The sequence below is a fragment of the Chaetodon auriga genome, chromosome 18 (assembly GCF_051107435.1).
Source record: "Chaetodon auriga isolate fChaAug3 chromosome 18, fChaAug3.hap1, whole genome shotgun sequence".
NCBI classification, from domain to species: domain Eukaryota; kingdom Metazoa; phylum Chordata; class Actinopteri; order Chaetodontiformes; family Chaetodontidae; genus Chaetodon; species Chaetodon auriga.
In genome coordinates this window covers 20,337,046-20,349,403 of record NC_135091.1, presented here as the reverse complement: position 1 = coordinate 20,349,403, position 12,358 = coordinate 20,337,046, and the positions used below count along the sequence as shown (strand labels likewise).

The 12,358-nt window shown below is 52.2% G+C and overlaps 23 non-coding genes and 9 pseudogenes across 23 annotated transcripts; all 32 read left to right on the top strand.

Moving 5' to 3' along the window:
* The first annotated feature begins 73 nt into the window (after positions 1-73).
* Positions 74-192, top strand: LOC143336907 (5S ribosomal RNA). The gene has a single exon (XR_013078649.1). It is a non-coding gene; the product is annotated as a 5S ribosomal RNA (ribosomal RNA).
* A 280-nt stretch (positions 193-472) lies between these two features.
* LOC143336973 (5S ribosomal RNA) lies at positions 473-581 on the top strand (annotated as a pseudogene).
* A 280-nt stretch (positions 582-861) lies between these two features.
* LOC143337316 (5S ribosomal RNA) lies at positions 862-980 on the top strand. Its single transcript, XR_013078958.1, has one exon. It is a non-coding gene; the product is annotated as a 5S ribosomal RNA (ribosomal RNA).
* Positions 981-1,251: 271 nt separating this feature from the next.
* On the top strand, positions 1,252-1,370 carry LOC143337315 (5S ribosomal RNA). Its single transcript, XR_013078957.1, has one exon. It is a non-coding gene; the product is annotated as a 5S ribosomal RNA (ribosomal RNA).
* Positions 1,371-1,650: 280 nt separating this feature from the next.
* On the top strand, positions 1,651-1,769 carry LOC143337314 (5S ribosomal RNA). Its single transcript, XR_013078956.1, has one exon. It is a non-coding gene; the product is annotated as a 5S ribosomal RNA (ribosomal RNA).
* A 271-nt stretch (positions 1,770-2,040) lies between these two features.
* LOC143337313 (5S ribosomal RNA) lies at positions 2,041-2,159 on the top strand. The gene has a single exon (XR_013078955.1). It is a non-coding gene; the product is annotated as a 5S ribosomal RNA (ribosomal RNA).
* A 280-nt stretch (positions 2,160-2,439) lies between these two features.
* On the top strand, positions 2,440-2,548 carry LOC143336972 (5S ribosomal RNA; annotated as a pseudogene).
* A 280-nt stretch (positions 2,549-2,828) lies between these two features.
* LOC143336971 (5S ribosomal RNA) lies at positions 2,829-2,937 on the top strand (annotated as a pseudogene).
* Positions 2,938-3,208: 271 nt separating this feature from the next.
* LOC143337312 (5S ribosomal RNA) lies at positions 3,209-3,327 on the top strand. The gene has a single exon (XR_013078954.1). It is a non-coding gene; the product is annotated as a 5S ribosomal RNA (ribosomal RNA).
* A 271-nt stretch (positions 3,328-3,598) lies between these two features.
* On the top strand, positions 3,599-3,717 carry LOC143337309 (5S ribosomal RNA). The gene has a single exon (XR_013078952.1). It is a non-coding gene; the product is annotated as a 5S ribosomal RNA (ribosomal RNA).
* Positions 3,718-3,988: 271 nt separating this feature from the next.
* Positions 3,989-4,107, top strand: LOC143336905 (5S ribosomal RNA). The gene has a single exon (XR_013078647.1). It is a non-coding gene; the product is annotated as a 5S ribosomal RNA (ribosomal RNA).
* A 280-nt stretch (positions 4,108-4,387) lies between these two features.
* LOC143336970 (5S ribosomal RNA) lies at positions 4,388-4,496 on the top strand (annotated as a pseudogene).
* Positions 4,497-4,776: 280 nt separating this feature from the next.
* On the top strand, positions 4,777-4,895 carry LOC143337308 (5S ribosomal RNA). The gene has a single exon (XR_013078951.1). It is a non-coding gene; the product is annotated as a 5S ribosomal RNA (ribosomal RNA).
* Positions 4,896-5,166: 271 nt separating this feature from the next.
* Positions 5,167-5,285, top strand: LOC143337307 (5S ribosomal RNA). Its single transcript, XR_013078950.1, has one exon. It is a non-coding gene; the product is annotated as a 5S ribosomal RNA (ribosomal RNA).
* A 280-nt stretch (positions 5,286-5,565) lies between these two features.
* Positions 5,566-5,684, top strand: LOC143337306 (5S ribosomal RNA). The gene has a single exon (XR_013078949.1). It is a non-coding gene; the product is annotated as a 5S ribosomal RNA (ribosomal RNA).
* A 271-nt stretch (positions 5,685-5,955) lies between these two features.
* On the top strand, positions 5,956-6,074 carry LOC143337305 (5S ribosomal RNA). Its single transcript, XR_013078948.1, has one exon. It is a non-coding gene; the product is annotated as a 5S ribosomal RNA (ribosomal RNA).
* Positions 6,075-6,354: 280 nt separating this feature from the next.
* Positions 6,355-6,463, top strand: LOC143336969 (5S ribosomal RNA; annotated as a pseudogene).
* A 280-nt stretch (positions 6,464-6,743) lies between these two features.
* LOC143336968 (5S ribosomal RNA) lies at positions 6,744-6,852 on the top strand (annotated as a pseudogene).
* A 271-nt stretch (positions 6,853-7,123) lies between these two features.
* Positions 7,124-7,242, top strand: LOC143337304 (5S ribosomal RNA). The gene has a single exon (XR_013078947.1). It is a non-coding gene; the product is annotated as a 5S ribosomal RNA (ribosomal RNA).
* A 271-nt stretch (positions 7,243-7,513) lies between these two features.
* On the top strand, positions 7,514-7,632 carry LOC143337303 (5S ribosomal RNA). Its single transcript, XR_013078946.1, has one exon. It is a non-coding gene; the product is annotated as a 5S ribosomal RNA (ribosomal RNA).
* Positions 7,633-7,903: 271 nt separating this feature from the next.
* On the top strand, positions 7,904-8,022 carry LOC143336904 (5S ribosomal RNA). Its single transcript, XR_013078646.1, has one exon. It is a non-coding gene; the product is annotated as a 5S ribosomal RNA (ribosomal RNA).
* Positions 8,023-8,302: 280 nt separating this feature from the next.
* LOC143336967 (5S ribosomal RNA) lies at positions 8,303-8,411 on the top strand (annotated as a pseudogene).
* Positions 8,412-8,691: 280 nt separating this feature from the next.
* LOC143337302 (5S ribosomal RNA) lies at positions 8,692-8,810 on the top strand. Its single transcript, XR_013078945.1, has one exon. It is a non-coding gene; the product is annotated as a 5S ribosomal RNA (ribosomal RNA).
* Positions 8,811-9,081: 271 nt separating this feature from the next.
* LOC143337301 (5S ribosomal RNA) lies at positions 9,082-9,200 on the top strand. The gene has a single exon (XR_013078944.1). It is a non-coding gene; the product is annotated as a 5S ribosomal RNA (ribosomal RNA).
* Positions 9,201-9,480: 280 nt separating this feature from the next.
* LOC143337300 (5S ribosomal RNA) lies at positions 9,481-9,599 on the top strand. The gene has a single exon (XR_013078943.1). It is a non-coding gene; the product is annotated as a 5S ribosomal RNA (ribosomal RNA).
* A 271-nt stretch (positions 9,600-9,870) lies between these two features.
* Positions 9,871-9,989, top strand: LOC143337298 (5S ribosomal RNA). The gene has a single exon (XR_013078941.1). It is a non-coding gene; the product is annotated as a 5S ribosomal RNA (ribosomal RNA).
* A 280-nt stretch (positions 9,990-10,269) lies between these two features.
* LOC143336966 (5S ribosomal RNA) lies at positions 10,270-10,378 on the top strand (annotated as a pseudogene).
* A 271-nt stretch (positions 10,379-10,649) lies between these two features.
* LOC143337297 (5S ribosomal RNA) lies at positions 10,650-10,768 on the top strand. Its single transcript, XR_013078940.1, has one exon. It is a non-coding gene; the product is annotated as a 5S ribosomal RNA (ribosomal RNA).
* Positions 10,769-11,039: 271 nt separating this feature from the next.
* On the top strand, positions 11,040-11,158 carry LOC143336871 (5S ribosomal RNA). Its single transcript, XR_013078615.1, has one exon. It is a non-coding gene; the product is annotated as a 5S ribosomal RNA (ribosomal RNA).
* A 280-nt stretch (positions 11,159-11,438) lies between these two features.
* LOC143337296 (5S ribosomal RNA) lies at positions 11,439-11,557 on the top strand. The gene has a single exon (XR_013078939.1). It is a non-coding gene; the product is annotated as a 5S ribosomal RNA (ribosomal RNA).
* Positions 11,558-11,828: 271 nt separating this feature from the next.
* Positions 11,829-11,947, top strand: LOC143337294 (5S ribosomal RNA). The gene has a single exon (XR_013078938.1). It is a non-coding gene; the product is annotated as a 5S ribosomal RNA (ribosomal RNA).
* A 280-nt stretch (positions 11,948-12,227) lies between these two features.
* On the top strand, positions 12,228-12,336 carry LOC143336964 (5S ribosomal RNA; annotated as a pseudogene).
* The last annotated feature ends 22 nt before the right edge of the window (positions 12,337-12,358 follow it).

Genomic DNA, 12,358 nt, shown 5'->3' with positions numbered 1-12,358 from the left:
GAAAGCCCTCACAGCCCAGAGTGTACATACACAGGGCACATGTATAAAAAGCTTGTGTGCATCAGTGCTTGCGGCTTATGGCCATACCAGCCTGACAACGCCCGATCTCGTCCGATCTCGGAAGCTAAGCAGGGTCGGGCCTGGTTAGTACTTGGATTGGAGACCGCCTGGGAATACCAGGTGCTGTAAGCCTTTTCTTCTCCTCTTTCACCAGTAGAGGGTGCTGTTCCTTCTTTAGTGGAATGGCGAGGCTTAGGGGACCCATGGAGCTTTAATCCGTCAGGCCCGTGTGTGCAACCACCAAAAGTGTGTCCATTGATTGACTTGCCTTCTTTAGAAGTCGGATTTGTTGGGCCGCACAATCAAAGCGGCCTCAACATTTCCAGACAAGTGAAAGGAGAAAGCCCTCACACCCCAGAGTGTACATACACAGGGCACATGTATAAAAAGCTTGTGTGCATCAGTGCTTGCGGCTTACGGCCATACCAGCCTGACAGCGCCCGATCTCGGAAGCTAAGCAGGGTCGGGCCTGGTTAGTACTTGGATGGGAGACCGCCTGGGAATACCAGGTGCTGTAAGCCTTTTCTTCTCCTCTTTCACCAGTAGAGGGTGCTGTTCCTTCTTTAGTGGAATGGCCAGGCTTAGGGGACCCATGGAGCTTTAATCCGTCAGGCCCGTGTGTGCAACCACCAAAAGTGTGTCCATTGATTGACTTGCCTTCTTTAAAAGTCGGATTTGTTGGGCCGCACAATCAAAGCGGCCTCAACATTTCCAGACAAGTGAAAGGAGAAAGCCCTCACAGCCCAGAGTGTACATACACAGGGCACATGTATAAAAAGCTTGTGTGCATCAGTGCTTGCGGCTTACGGCCATACCAGCCTGACAACGCCCGATCTCGTCCGATCTCGGAAGCTAAGCAGGGTCGGGCCTGGTTAGTACTTGGATGGGAGACCGCCTGGGAATACCAGGTGCTGTAAGCCTTTTCTTCACCAGTAGAGGGTGCTGTTCCCTCTTTAGTGGAATGGCCAGGCTTAGGGGACCCATGGAGCTTTAATCCGTCAGGCCCGTGTGTGCAACCACCAAAAGTGTGTCCATTGATTGACTTGCCTTCTTTAGAAGTCGGATTTGTTGGGCCGCACAATCAAAGCGGCCTCAACATTTCCAGACAAGTGAAAGGAGAAAGCCCTCACAGCCCAGAGTGTACATACACAGGGCACATGTATAAAAAGCTTGTGTGCATCAGTGCTTGCGGCTTACGGCCATACCAGCCTGACAACGCCCGATCTCGTCCGATCTCGGAAGCTAAGCAGGGTCGGGCCTGGTTAGTACTTGGATGGGAGACCGCCTGGGAATACCAGGTGCTGTAAGCCTTTTCTTCTGCTCTTTCACCAGTAGAGGGTGCTGTTCCTTCTTTAGTGGAATGGCCAGGCTTAGGGGACCCATGGAGCTTTAATCCGTCAGGCCCGTGTGTGCAACCACCAAAAGTGTGTCCATTGATTGACTTGCCTTCTTTAGAAGTCGGATTTGTTGGGCCGCACAATCAAAGCGGCCTCAACATTTCCAGACAAGTGAAAGGAGAAAGCCCTCACAGCCCAGAGTGTACATACACAGGGCACATGTATAAAAAGCTTGTGTGCATCAGTGCTTGCGGCTTACGGCCATACCAGCCTGACAACGCCCGATCTCGTCCGATCTCGGAAGCTAAGCAGGGTCGGGCCTGGTTAGTACTTGGATGGGAGACCGCCTGGGAATACCAGGTGCTGTAAGCCTTTTCTTCACCAGTAGAGGGTGCTGTTCCTTCTTTAGTGGAATGGCCAGGCTTAGGGGACCCATGGAGCTTTAATCCGTCAGGCCCGTGTGTGCAACCACCAAAAGTGTGTCCATTGATTGACTTGCCTTCTTTAGAAGTCGGATTTGTTGGGCCGCACAATCAAAGCGGCCTCAACATTTCCAGACAAGTGAAAGGAGAAAGCCCTCACAGCCCAGAGTGTACATACACAGGGCACATGTATAAAAAGCTTGTGTGCATCAGTGCTTGCGGCTTACGGCCATACCAGCCTGACAACGCCCGATCTCGTCCGATCTCGGAAGCTAAGCAGGGTCGGGCCTGGTTAGTACTTGGATGGGAGACCGCCTGGGAATACCAGGTGCTGTAAGCCTTTTCTTCTCCTCTTTCACCAGGAGAGGGTGCTGTTCCTTCTTTAGTGGAATGGCCAGGCTTAGGGGACCCATGGAGCTTTAATCCGTCAGGCCCGTGTGTGCAACCACCAAAAGTGTGTCCATTGATTGACTTGCCTTCTTTAGAAGTCGGATTTGTTGGGCCGCACAATCAAAGCGGCCTCAACATTTCCAGACAAGTGAAAGGAGAAAGCCCTCACACCCCAGAGTGTACATACACAGGGCACATGTATAAAAAGCTTGTGTGCATCAGTGCTTGCGGCTTACGGCCATACCAGCCTGACAGCGCCCGATCTCGGAAGCTAAGCAGGGTCGGGCCTGGTTAGTACTTGGATGGGAGACCGCCTGGGAATACCAGGTGCTGTAAGCCTTTTCTTCTCCTCTTTCACCAGTAGAGGGTGCTGTTCCTTCTTTAGTGGAATGGCCAGGCTTAGGGGACCCATGGAGCTTTAATCCGTCAGGCCCGTGTGTGCAACCACCAAAAGTGTGTCCATTGATTGACTTGCCTTCTTTAAAAGTCGGATTTGTTGGGCCGCACAATCAAAGCGGCCTCAACATTTCCAGACAAGTGAAAGGAGAAAGCCCTCACACCCCAGAGTGTACATACACAGGGCACATGTATAAAAAGCTTGTGTGCATCAGTGCTTGCGGCTTACGGCCATACCAGCCTGACAGCGCCCGATCTCGGAAGCTAAGCAGGGTCGGGCCTGGTTAGTACTTGGATGGGAGACCGCCTGGGAATACCAGGTGCTGTAAGCCTTTTCTTCACCAGTAGAGGGTGCTGTTCCTTCTTTAGTGGAATGGCCAGGCTTAGGGGACCCATGGAGCTATAATCCGTCAGGCCCGTGTGTGCAACCACCAAAAGTGTGTCCATTGATTGACTTGCCTTCTTTAAAAGTCGGATTTGTTGGGCCGCACAATCAAAGCGGCCTCAACATTTCCAGACAAGTGAAAGGAGAAAGCCCTCACAGCCCAGAGTGTACATACACAGGACACATGTATAAAAAGCTTGTGTGCATCAGTGCTTGCGGCTTACGGCCATACCAGCCTGACAACGCCCGATCTCGTCCGATCTCGGAAGCTAAGCAGGGTCGGGCCTGGTTAGTACTTGGATGGGAGACCGCCTGGGAATACCAGGTGCTGTAAGCCTTTTCTTCACCAGTAGAGGGTGCTGTTCCTTCTTTAGTGGAATGGCCAGGCTTAGGGGACCCATGGAGCTTTAATCCGTCAGGCCCGTGTGTGCAACCACCAAAAGTGTGTCCATTGATTGACTTGCCTTCTTTAAAAGTCGGATTTGTTGGGCCGCACAATCAAAGCGGCCTCAACATTTCCAGACAAGTGAAAGGAGAAAGCCCTCACAGCCCAGAGTGTACATACACAGGGCACATGTATAAAAAGCTTGTGTGCATCAGTGCTTGCGGCTTACGGCCATACCAGCCTGACAACGCCCGATCTCGTCCGATCTCGGAAGCTAAGCAGGGTCGGGCCTGGTTAGTACTTGGATGGGAGACCGCCTGGGAATACCAGGTGCTGTAAGCCTTTTCTTCACCAGTAGAGGGTGCTGTTCCTTCTTTAGTGGAATGGCCAGGCTTAGGGGACCCATGGAGCTTTAATCCGTCAGGCCCGTGTGTGCAACCACCAAAAGTGTGTCCATTGATTGACTTGCCTTCTTTAGAAGTCGGATTTGTTGGGCCGCACAATCAAAGCGGCCTCAACATTTCCAGACAAGTGAAAGGAGAAAGCCCTCACAGCCCAGAGTGTACATACACAGGGCACATGTATAAAAAGCTTGTGTGCATCAGTGCTTGCGGCTTATGGCCATACCAGCCTGACAACGCCCGATCTCGTCCGATCTCGGAAGCTAAGCAGGGTCGGGCCTGGTTAGTACTTGGATTGGAGACCGCCTGGGAATACCAGGTGCTGTAAGCCTTTTCTTCTCCTCTTTCACCAGTAGAGGGTGCTGTTCCTTCTTTAGTGGAATGGCGAGGCTTAGGGGACCCATGGAGCTTTAATCCGTCAGGCCCGTGTGTGCAACCACCAAAAGTGTGTCCATTGATTGACTTGCCTTCTTTAGAAGTCGGATTTGTTGGGCCGCACAATCAAAGCGGCCTCAACATTTCCAGACAAGTGAAAGGAGAAAGCCCTCACACCCCAGAGTGTACATACACAGGGCACATGTATAAAAAGCTTGTGTGCATCAGTGCTTGCGGCTTACGGCCATACCAGCCTGACAGCGCCCGATCTCGGAAGCTAAGCAGGGTCGGGCCTGGTTAGTACTTGGATGGGAGACCGCCTGGGAATACCAGGTGCTGTAAGCCTTTTCTTCTCCTCTTTCACCAGTAGAGGGTGCTGTTCCTTCTTTAGTGGAATGGCCAGGCTTAGGGGACCCATGGAGCTTTAATCCGTCAGGCCCGTGTGTGCAACCACCAAAAGTGTGTCCATTGATTGACTTGCCTTCTTTAAAAGTCGGATTTGTTGGGCCGCACAATCAAAGCGGCCTCAACATTTCCAGACAAGTGAAAGGAGAAAGCCCTCACAGCCCAGAGTGTACATACACAGGGCACATGTATAAAAAGCTTGTGTGCATCAGTGCTTGCGGCTTACGGCCATACCAGCCTGACAACGCCCGATCTCGTCCGATCTCGGAAGCTAAGCAGGGTCGGGCCTGGTTAGTACTTGGATGGGAGACCGCCTGGGAATACCAGGTGCTGTAAGCCTTTTCTTCACCAGTAGAGGGTGCTGTTCCCTCTTTAGTGGAATGGCCAGGCTTAGGGGACCCATGGAGCTTTAATCCGTCAGGCCCGTGTGTGCAACCACCAAAAGTGTGTCCATTGATTGACTTGCCTTCTTTAGAAGTCGGATTTGTTGGGCCGCACAATCAAAGCGGCCTCAACATTTCCAGACAAGTGAAAGGAGAAAGCCCTCACAGCCCAGAGTGTACATACACAGGGCACATGTATAAAAAGCTTGTGTGCATCAGTGCTTGCGGCTTACGGCCATACCAGCCTGACAACGCCCGATCTCGTCCGATCTCGGAAGCTAAGCAGGGTCGGGCCTGGTTAGTACTTGGATGGGAGACCGCCTGGGAATACCAGGTGCTGTAAGCCTTTTCTTCTGCTCTTTCACCAGTAGAGGGTGCTGTTCCTTCTTTAGTGGAATGGCCAGGCTTAGGGGACCCATGGAGCTTTAATCCGTCAGGCCCGTGTGTGCAACCACCAAAAGTGTGTCCATTGATTGACTTGCCTTCTTTAGAAGTCGGATTTGTTGGGCCGCACAATCAAAGCGGCCTCAACATTTCCAGACAAGTGAAAGGAGAAAGCCCTCACAGCCCAGAGTGTACATACACAGGGCACATGTATAAAAAGCTTGTGTGCATCAGTGCTTGCGGCTTACGGCCATACCAGCCTGACAACGCCCGATCTCGTCCGATCTCGGAAGCTAAGCAGGGTCGGGCCTGGTTAGTACTTGGATGGGAGACCGCCTGGGAATACCAGGTGCTGTAAGCCTTTTCTTCACCAGTAGAGGGTGCTGTTCCTTCTTTAGTGGAATGGCCAGGCTTAGGGGACCCATGGAGCTTTAATCCGTCAGGCCCGTGTGTGCAACCACCAAAAGTGTGTCCATTGATTGACTTGCCTTCTTTAGAAGTCGGATTTGTTGGGCCGCACAATCAAAGCGGCCTCAACATTTCCAGACAAGTGAAAGGAGAAAGCCCTCACAGCCCAGAGTGTACATACACAGGGCACATGTATAAAAAGCTTGTGTGCATCAGTGCTTGCGGCTTACGGCCATACCAGCCTGACAACGCCCGATCTCGTCCGATCTCGGAAGCTAAGCAGGGTCGGGCCTGGTTAGTACTTGGATGGGAGACCGCCTGGGAATACCAGGTGCTGTAAGCCTTTTCTTCTCCTCTTTCACCAGGAGAGGGTGCTGTTCCTTCTTTAGTGGAATGGCCAGGCTTAGGGGACCCATGGAGCTTTAATCCGTCAGGCCCGTGTGTGCAACCACCAAAAGTGTGTCCATTGATTGACTTGCCTTCTTTAGAAGTCGGATTTGTTGGGCCGCACAATCAAAGCGGCCTCAACATTTCCAGACAAGTGAAAGGAGAAAGCCCTCACACCCCAGAGTGTACATACACAGGGCACATGTATAAAAAGCTTGTGTGCATCAGTGCTTGCGGCTTACGGCCATACCAGCCTGACAGCGCCCGATCTCGGAAGCTAAGCAGGGTCGGGCCTGGTTAGTACTTGGATGGGAGACCGCCTGGGAATACCAGGTGCTGTAAGCCTTTTCTTCTCCTCTTTCACCAGTAGAGGGTGCTGTTCCTTCTTTAGTGGAATGGCCAGGCTTAGGGGACCCATGGAGCTTTAATCCGTCAGGCCCGTGTGTGCAACCACCAAAAGTGTGTCCATTGATTGACTTGCCTTCTTTAAAAGTCGGATTTGTTGGGCCGCACAATCAAAGCGGCCTCAACATTTCCAGACAAGTGAAAGGAGAAAGCCCTCACACCCCAGAGTGTACATACACAGGGCACATGTATAAAAAGCTTGTGTGCATCAGTGCTTGCGGCTTACGGCCATACCAGCCTGACAGCGCCCGATCTCGGAAGCTAAGCAGGGTCGGGCCTGGTTAGTACTTGGATGGGAGACCGCCTGGGAATACCAGGTGCTGTAAGCCTTTTCTTCACCAGTAGAGGGTGCTGTTCCTTCTTTAGTGGAATGGCCAGGCTTAGGGGACCCATGGAGCTATAATCCGTCAGGCCCGTGTGTGCAACCACCAAAAGTGTGTCCATTGATTGACTTGCCTTCTTTAAAAGTCGGATTTGTTGGGCCGCACAATCAAAGCGGCCTCAACATTTCCAGACAAGTGAAAGGAGAAAGCCCTCACAGCCCAGAGTGTACATACACAGGACACATGTATAAAAAGCTTGTGTGCATCAGTGCTTGCGGCTTACGGCCATACCAGCCTGACAACGCCCGATCTCGTCCGATCTCGGAAGCTAAGCAGGGTCGGGCCTGGTTAGTACTTGGATGGGAGACCGCCTGGGAATACCAGGTGCTGTAAGCCTTTTCTTCACCAGTAGAGGGTGCTGTTCCTTCTTTAGTGGAATGGCCAGGCTTAGGGGACCCATGGAGCTTTAATCCGTCAGGCCCGTGTGTGCAACCACCAAAAGTGTGTCCATTGATTGACTTGCCTTCTTTAAAAGTCGGATTTGTTGGGCCGCACAATCAAAGCGGCCTCAACATTTCCAGACAAGTGAAAGGAGAAAGCCCTCACAGCCCAGAGTGTACATACACAGGGCACATGTATAAAAAGCTTGTGTGCATCAGTGCTTGCGGCTTACGGCCATACCAGCCTGACAACGCCCGATCTCGTCCGATCTCGGAAGCTAAGCAGGGTCGGGCCTGGTTAGTACTTGGATGGGAGACCGCCTGGGAATACCAGGTGCTGTAAGCCTTTTCTTCACCAGTAGAGGGTGCTGTTCCTTCTTTAGTGGAATGGCCAGGCTTAGGGGACCCATGGAGCTTTAATCCGTCAGGCCCGTGTGTGCAACCACCAAAAGTGTGTCCATTGATTGACTTGCCTTCTTTAGAAGTCGGATTTGTTGGGCCGCACAATCAAAGCGGCCTCAACATTTCCAGACAAGTGAAAGGAGAAAGCCCTCACAGCCCAGAGTGTACATACACAGGGCACATGTATAAAAAGCTTGTGTGCATCAGTGCTTGCGGCTTATGGCCATACCAGCCTGACAACGCCCGATCTCGTCCGATCTCGGAAGCTAAGCAGGGTCGGGCCTGGTTAGTACTTGGATTGGAGACCGCCTGGGAATACCAGGTGCTGTAAGCCTTTTCTTCTCCTCTTTCACCAGTAGAGGGTGCTGTTCCTTCTTTAGTGGAATGGCGAGGCTTAGGGGACCCATGGAGCTTTAATCCGTCAGGCCCGTGTGTGCAACCACCAAAAGTGTGTCCATTGATTGACTTGCCTTCTTTAGAAGTCGGATTTGTTGGGCCGCACAATCAAAGCGGCCTCAACATTTCCAGACAAGTGAAAGGAGAAAGCCCTCACACCCCAGAGTGTACATACACAGGGCACATGTATAAAAAGCTTGTGTGCATCAGTGCTTGCGGCTTACGGCCATACCAGCCTGACAGCGCCCGATCTCGGAAGCTAAGCAGGGTCGGGCCTGGTTAGTACTTGGATGGGAGACCGCCTGGGAATACCAGGTGCTGTAAGCCTTTTCTTCTCCTCTTTCACCAGTAGAGGGTGCTGTTCCTTCTTTAGTGGAATGGCCAGGCTTAGGGGACCCATGGAGCTTTAATCCGTCAGGCCCGTGTGTGCAACCACCAAAAGTGTGTCCATTGATTGACTTGCCTTCTTTAAAAGTCGGATTTGTTGGGCCGCACAATCAAAGCGGCCTCAACATTTCCAGACAAGTGAAAGGAGAAAGCCCTCACAGCCCAGAGTGTACATACACAGGGCACATGTATAAAAAGCTTGTGTGCATCAGTGCTTGCGGCTTACGGCCATACCAGCCTGACAACGCCCGATCTCGTCCGATCTCGGAAGCTAAGCAGGGTCGGGCCTGGTTAGTACTTGGATGGGAGACCGCCTGGGAATACCAGGTGCTGTAAGCCTTTTCTTCACCAGTAGAGGGTGCTGTTCCCTCTTTAGTGGAATGGCCAGGCTTAGGGGACCCATGGAGCTTTAATCCGTCAGGCCCGTGTGTGCAACCACCAAAAGTGTGTCCATTGATTGACTTGCCTTCTTTAGAAGTCGGATTTGTTGGGCCGCACAATCAAAGCGGCCTCAACATTTCCAGACAAGTGAAAGGAGAAAGCCCTCACAGCCCAGAGTGTACATACACAGGGCACATGTATAAAAAGCTTGTGTGCATCAGTGCTTGCGGCTTACGGCCATACCAGCCTGACAACGCCCGATCTCGTCCGATCTCGGAAGCTAAGCAGGGTCGGGCCTGGTTAGTACTTGGATGGGAGACCGCCTGGGAATACCAGGTGCTGTAAGCCTTTTCTTCTGCTCTTTCACCAGTAGAGGGTGCTGTTCCTTCTTTAGTGGAATGGCCAGGCTTAGGGGACCCATGGAGCTTTAATCCGTCAGGCCCGTGTGTGCAACCACCAAAAGTGTGTCCATTGATTGACTTGCCTTCTTTAGAAGTCGGATTTGTTGGGCCGCACAATCAAAGCGGCCTCAACATTTCCAGACAAGTGAAAGGAGAAAGCCCTCACAGCCCAGAGTGTACATACACAGGGCACATGTATAAAAAGCTTGTGTGCATCAGTGCTTGCGGCTTACGGCCATACCAGCCTGACAACGCCCGATCTCGTCCGATCTCGGAAGCTAAGCAGGGTCGGGCCTGGTTAGTACTTGGATGGGAGACCGCCTGGGAATACCAGGTGCTGTAAGCCTTTTCTTCACCAGTAGAGGGTGCTGTTCCTTCTTTAGTGGAATGGCCAGGCTTAGGGGACCCATGGAGCTTTAATCCGTCAGGCCCGTGTGTGCAACCACCAAAAGTGTGTCCATTGATTGACTTGCCTTCTTTAGAAGTCGGATTTGTTGGGCCGCACAATCAAAGCGGCCTCAACATTTCCAGACAAGTGAAAGGAGAAAGCCCTCACAGCCCAGAGTGTACATACACAGGGCACATGTATAAAAAGCTTGTGTGCATCAGTGCTTGCGGCTTACGGCCATACCAGCCTGACAACGCCCGATCTCGTCCGATCTCGGAAGCTAAGCAGGGTCGGGCCTGGTTAGTACTTGGATGGGAGACCGCCTGGGAATACCAGGTGCTGTAAGCCTTTTCTTCTCCTCTTTCACCAGGAGAGGGTGCTGTTCCTTCTTTAGTGGAATGGCCAGGCTTAGGGGACCCATGGAGCTTTAATCCGTCAGGCCCGTGTGTGCAACCACCAAAAGTGTGTCCATTGATTGACTTGCCTTCTTTAGAAGTCGGATTTGTTGGGCCGCACAATCAAAGCGGCCTCAACATTTCCAGACAAGTGAAAGGAGAAAGCCCTCACACCCCAGAGTGTACATACACAGGGCACATGTATAAAAAGCTTGTGTGCATCAGTGCTTGCGGCTTACGGCCATACCAGCCTGACAGCGCCCGATCTCGGAAGCTAAGCAGGGTCGGGCCTGGTTAGTACTTGGATGGGAGACCGCCTGGGAATACCAGGTGCTGTAAGCCTTTTCTTCACCAGTAGAGGGTGCTGTTCCTTCTTTAGTGGAATGGCCAGGCTTAGGGGACCCATGGAGCTATAATCCGTCAGGCCCGTGTGTGCAACCACCAAAAGTGTGTCCATTGATTGACTTGCCTTCTTTAAAAGTCGGATTTGTTGGGCCGCACAATCAAAGCGGCCTCAACATTTCCAGACAAGTGAAAGGAGAAAGCCCTCACAGCCCAGAGTGTACATACACAGGGCACATGTATAAAAAGCTTGTGTGCATCAGTGCTTGCGGCTTACGGCCATACCAGCCTGACAACGCCCGATCTCGTCCGATCTCGGAAGCTAAGCAGGGTCGGGCCTGGTTAGTACTTGGATGGGAGACCGCCTGGGAATACCAGGTGCTGTAAGCCTTTTCTTCACCAGTAGAGGGTGCTGTTCCTTCTTTAGTGGAATGGCCAGGCTTAGGGGACCCATGGAGCTTTAATCCGTCAGGCCCGTGTGTGCAACCACCAAAAGTGTGTCCATTGATTGACTTGCCTTCTTTAGAAGTCGGATTTGTTGGGCCGCACAATCAAAGCGGCCTCAACATTTCCAGACAAGTGAAAGGAGAAAGCCCTCACACCCCAGAGTGTACATACACAGGGCACATGTATAAAAAGCTTGTGTGCATCAGTGCTTGCGGCTTACGGCCATACCAGCCTGACAGCGCCCGATCTCGTCCGATCTCGGAAGCTAAGCAGGGTCGGGCCTGGTTAGTACTTGGATGGGAGACCGCCTGGGAATACCAGGTGCTGTAAGCCTTTTCTTCTGCTCTTTCACCAGTAGAGGGTGCTGTTCCTTCTTTAGTGGAATGGCCAGGCTTAGGGGACCCATGGAGCTTTAATCCGTCAGGCCCGTGTGTGCAACCACCAAAAGTGTGTCCATTGATTGACTTGCCTTCTTTAGAAGTCGGATTTGTTGGGCCGCACAATCAAAGCGGCCTCAACATTTCCAGACAAGTGAAAGGAGAAAGCCCTCACAGCCCAGAGTGTACATACACAGGGCACATGTATAAAAAGCTTGTGTGCATCAGTGCTTGCGGCTTACGGCCATACCAGCCTGACAACGCCCGATCTCGTCCGATCTCGGAAGCTAAGCAGGGTCGGGCCTGGTTAGTACTTGGATGGGAGACCGCCTGGGAATACCAGGTGCTGTAAGCCTTTTCTTCACCAGTAGAGGGTGCTGTTCCTTCTTTAGTGGAATGGCCAGGCTTAGGGGACCCATGGAGCTTTAATCCGTCAGGCCCGTGTGTGCAACCACCAAAAGTGTGTCCATTGATTGACTTGCCTTCTTTAGAAGTCGGATTTGTTGGGCCGCACAATCAAAGCGGCCTCAACATTTCCAGACAAGTGAAAGGAGAAAGCCCTCACAGCCCAGAGTGTACATACACAGGGCACATGTATAAAAAGCTTGTGTGCATCAGTGCTTGCGGCTTACGGCCATACCAGCCTGACAACGCCCGATCTCGTCCGATCTCGGAAGCTAAGCAGGGTCGGGCCTGGTTAGTACTTGGATGGGAGACCGCCTGGGAATACCAGGTGCTGTAAGCCTTTTCTTCTCCTCTTTCACCAGGAGAGGGTGCTGTTCCTTCTTTAGTGGAATGGCCAGGCTTAGGGGACCCATGGAGCTTTAATCCGTCAGGCCCGTGTGTGCAACCACCAAAAGTGTGTCCATTGATTGACTTGCCTTCTTTAGAAGTCGGATTTGTTGGGCCGCACAATCAAAGCGGCCTCAACATTTCCAGACAAGTGAAAGGAGAAAGCCCTCACACCCCAGAGTGTACATACACAGGGCACATGTATAAAAAGCTTGTGTGCATCAGTGCTTGCGGCTTACGGCCATACCAGCCTGACAGCGCCCGATCTCGGAAGCTAAGCAGGGTCGGGCCTGGTTAGTACTTGGATGGGAGACCGCCTGGGAATACCAGGTGCTGTAAGCCTTTTCTTCACCAGTAGAGGGTG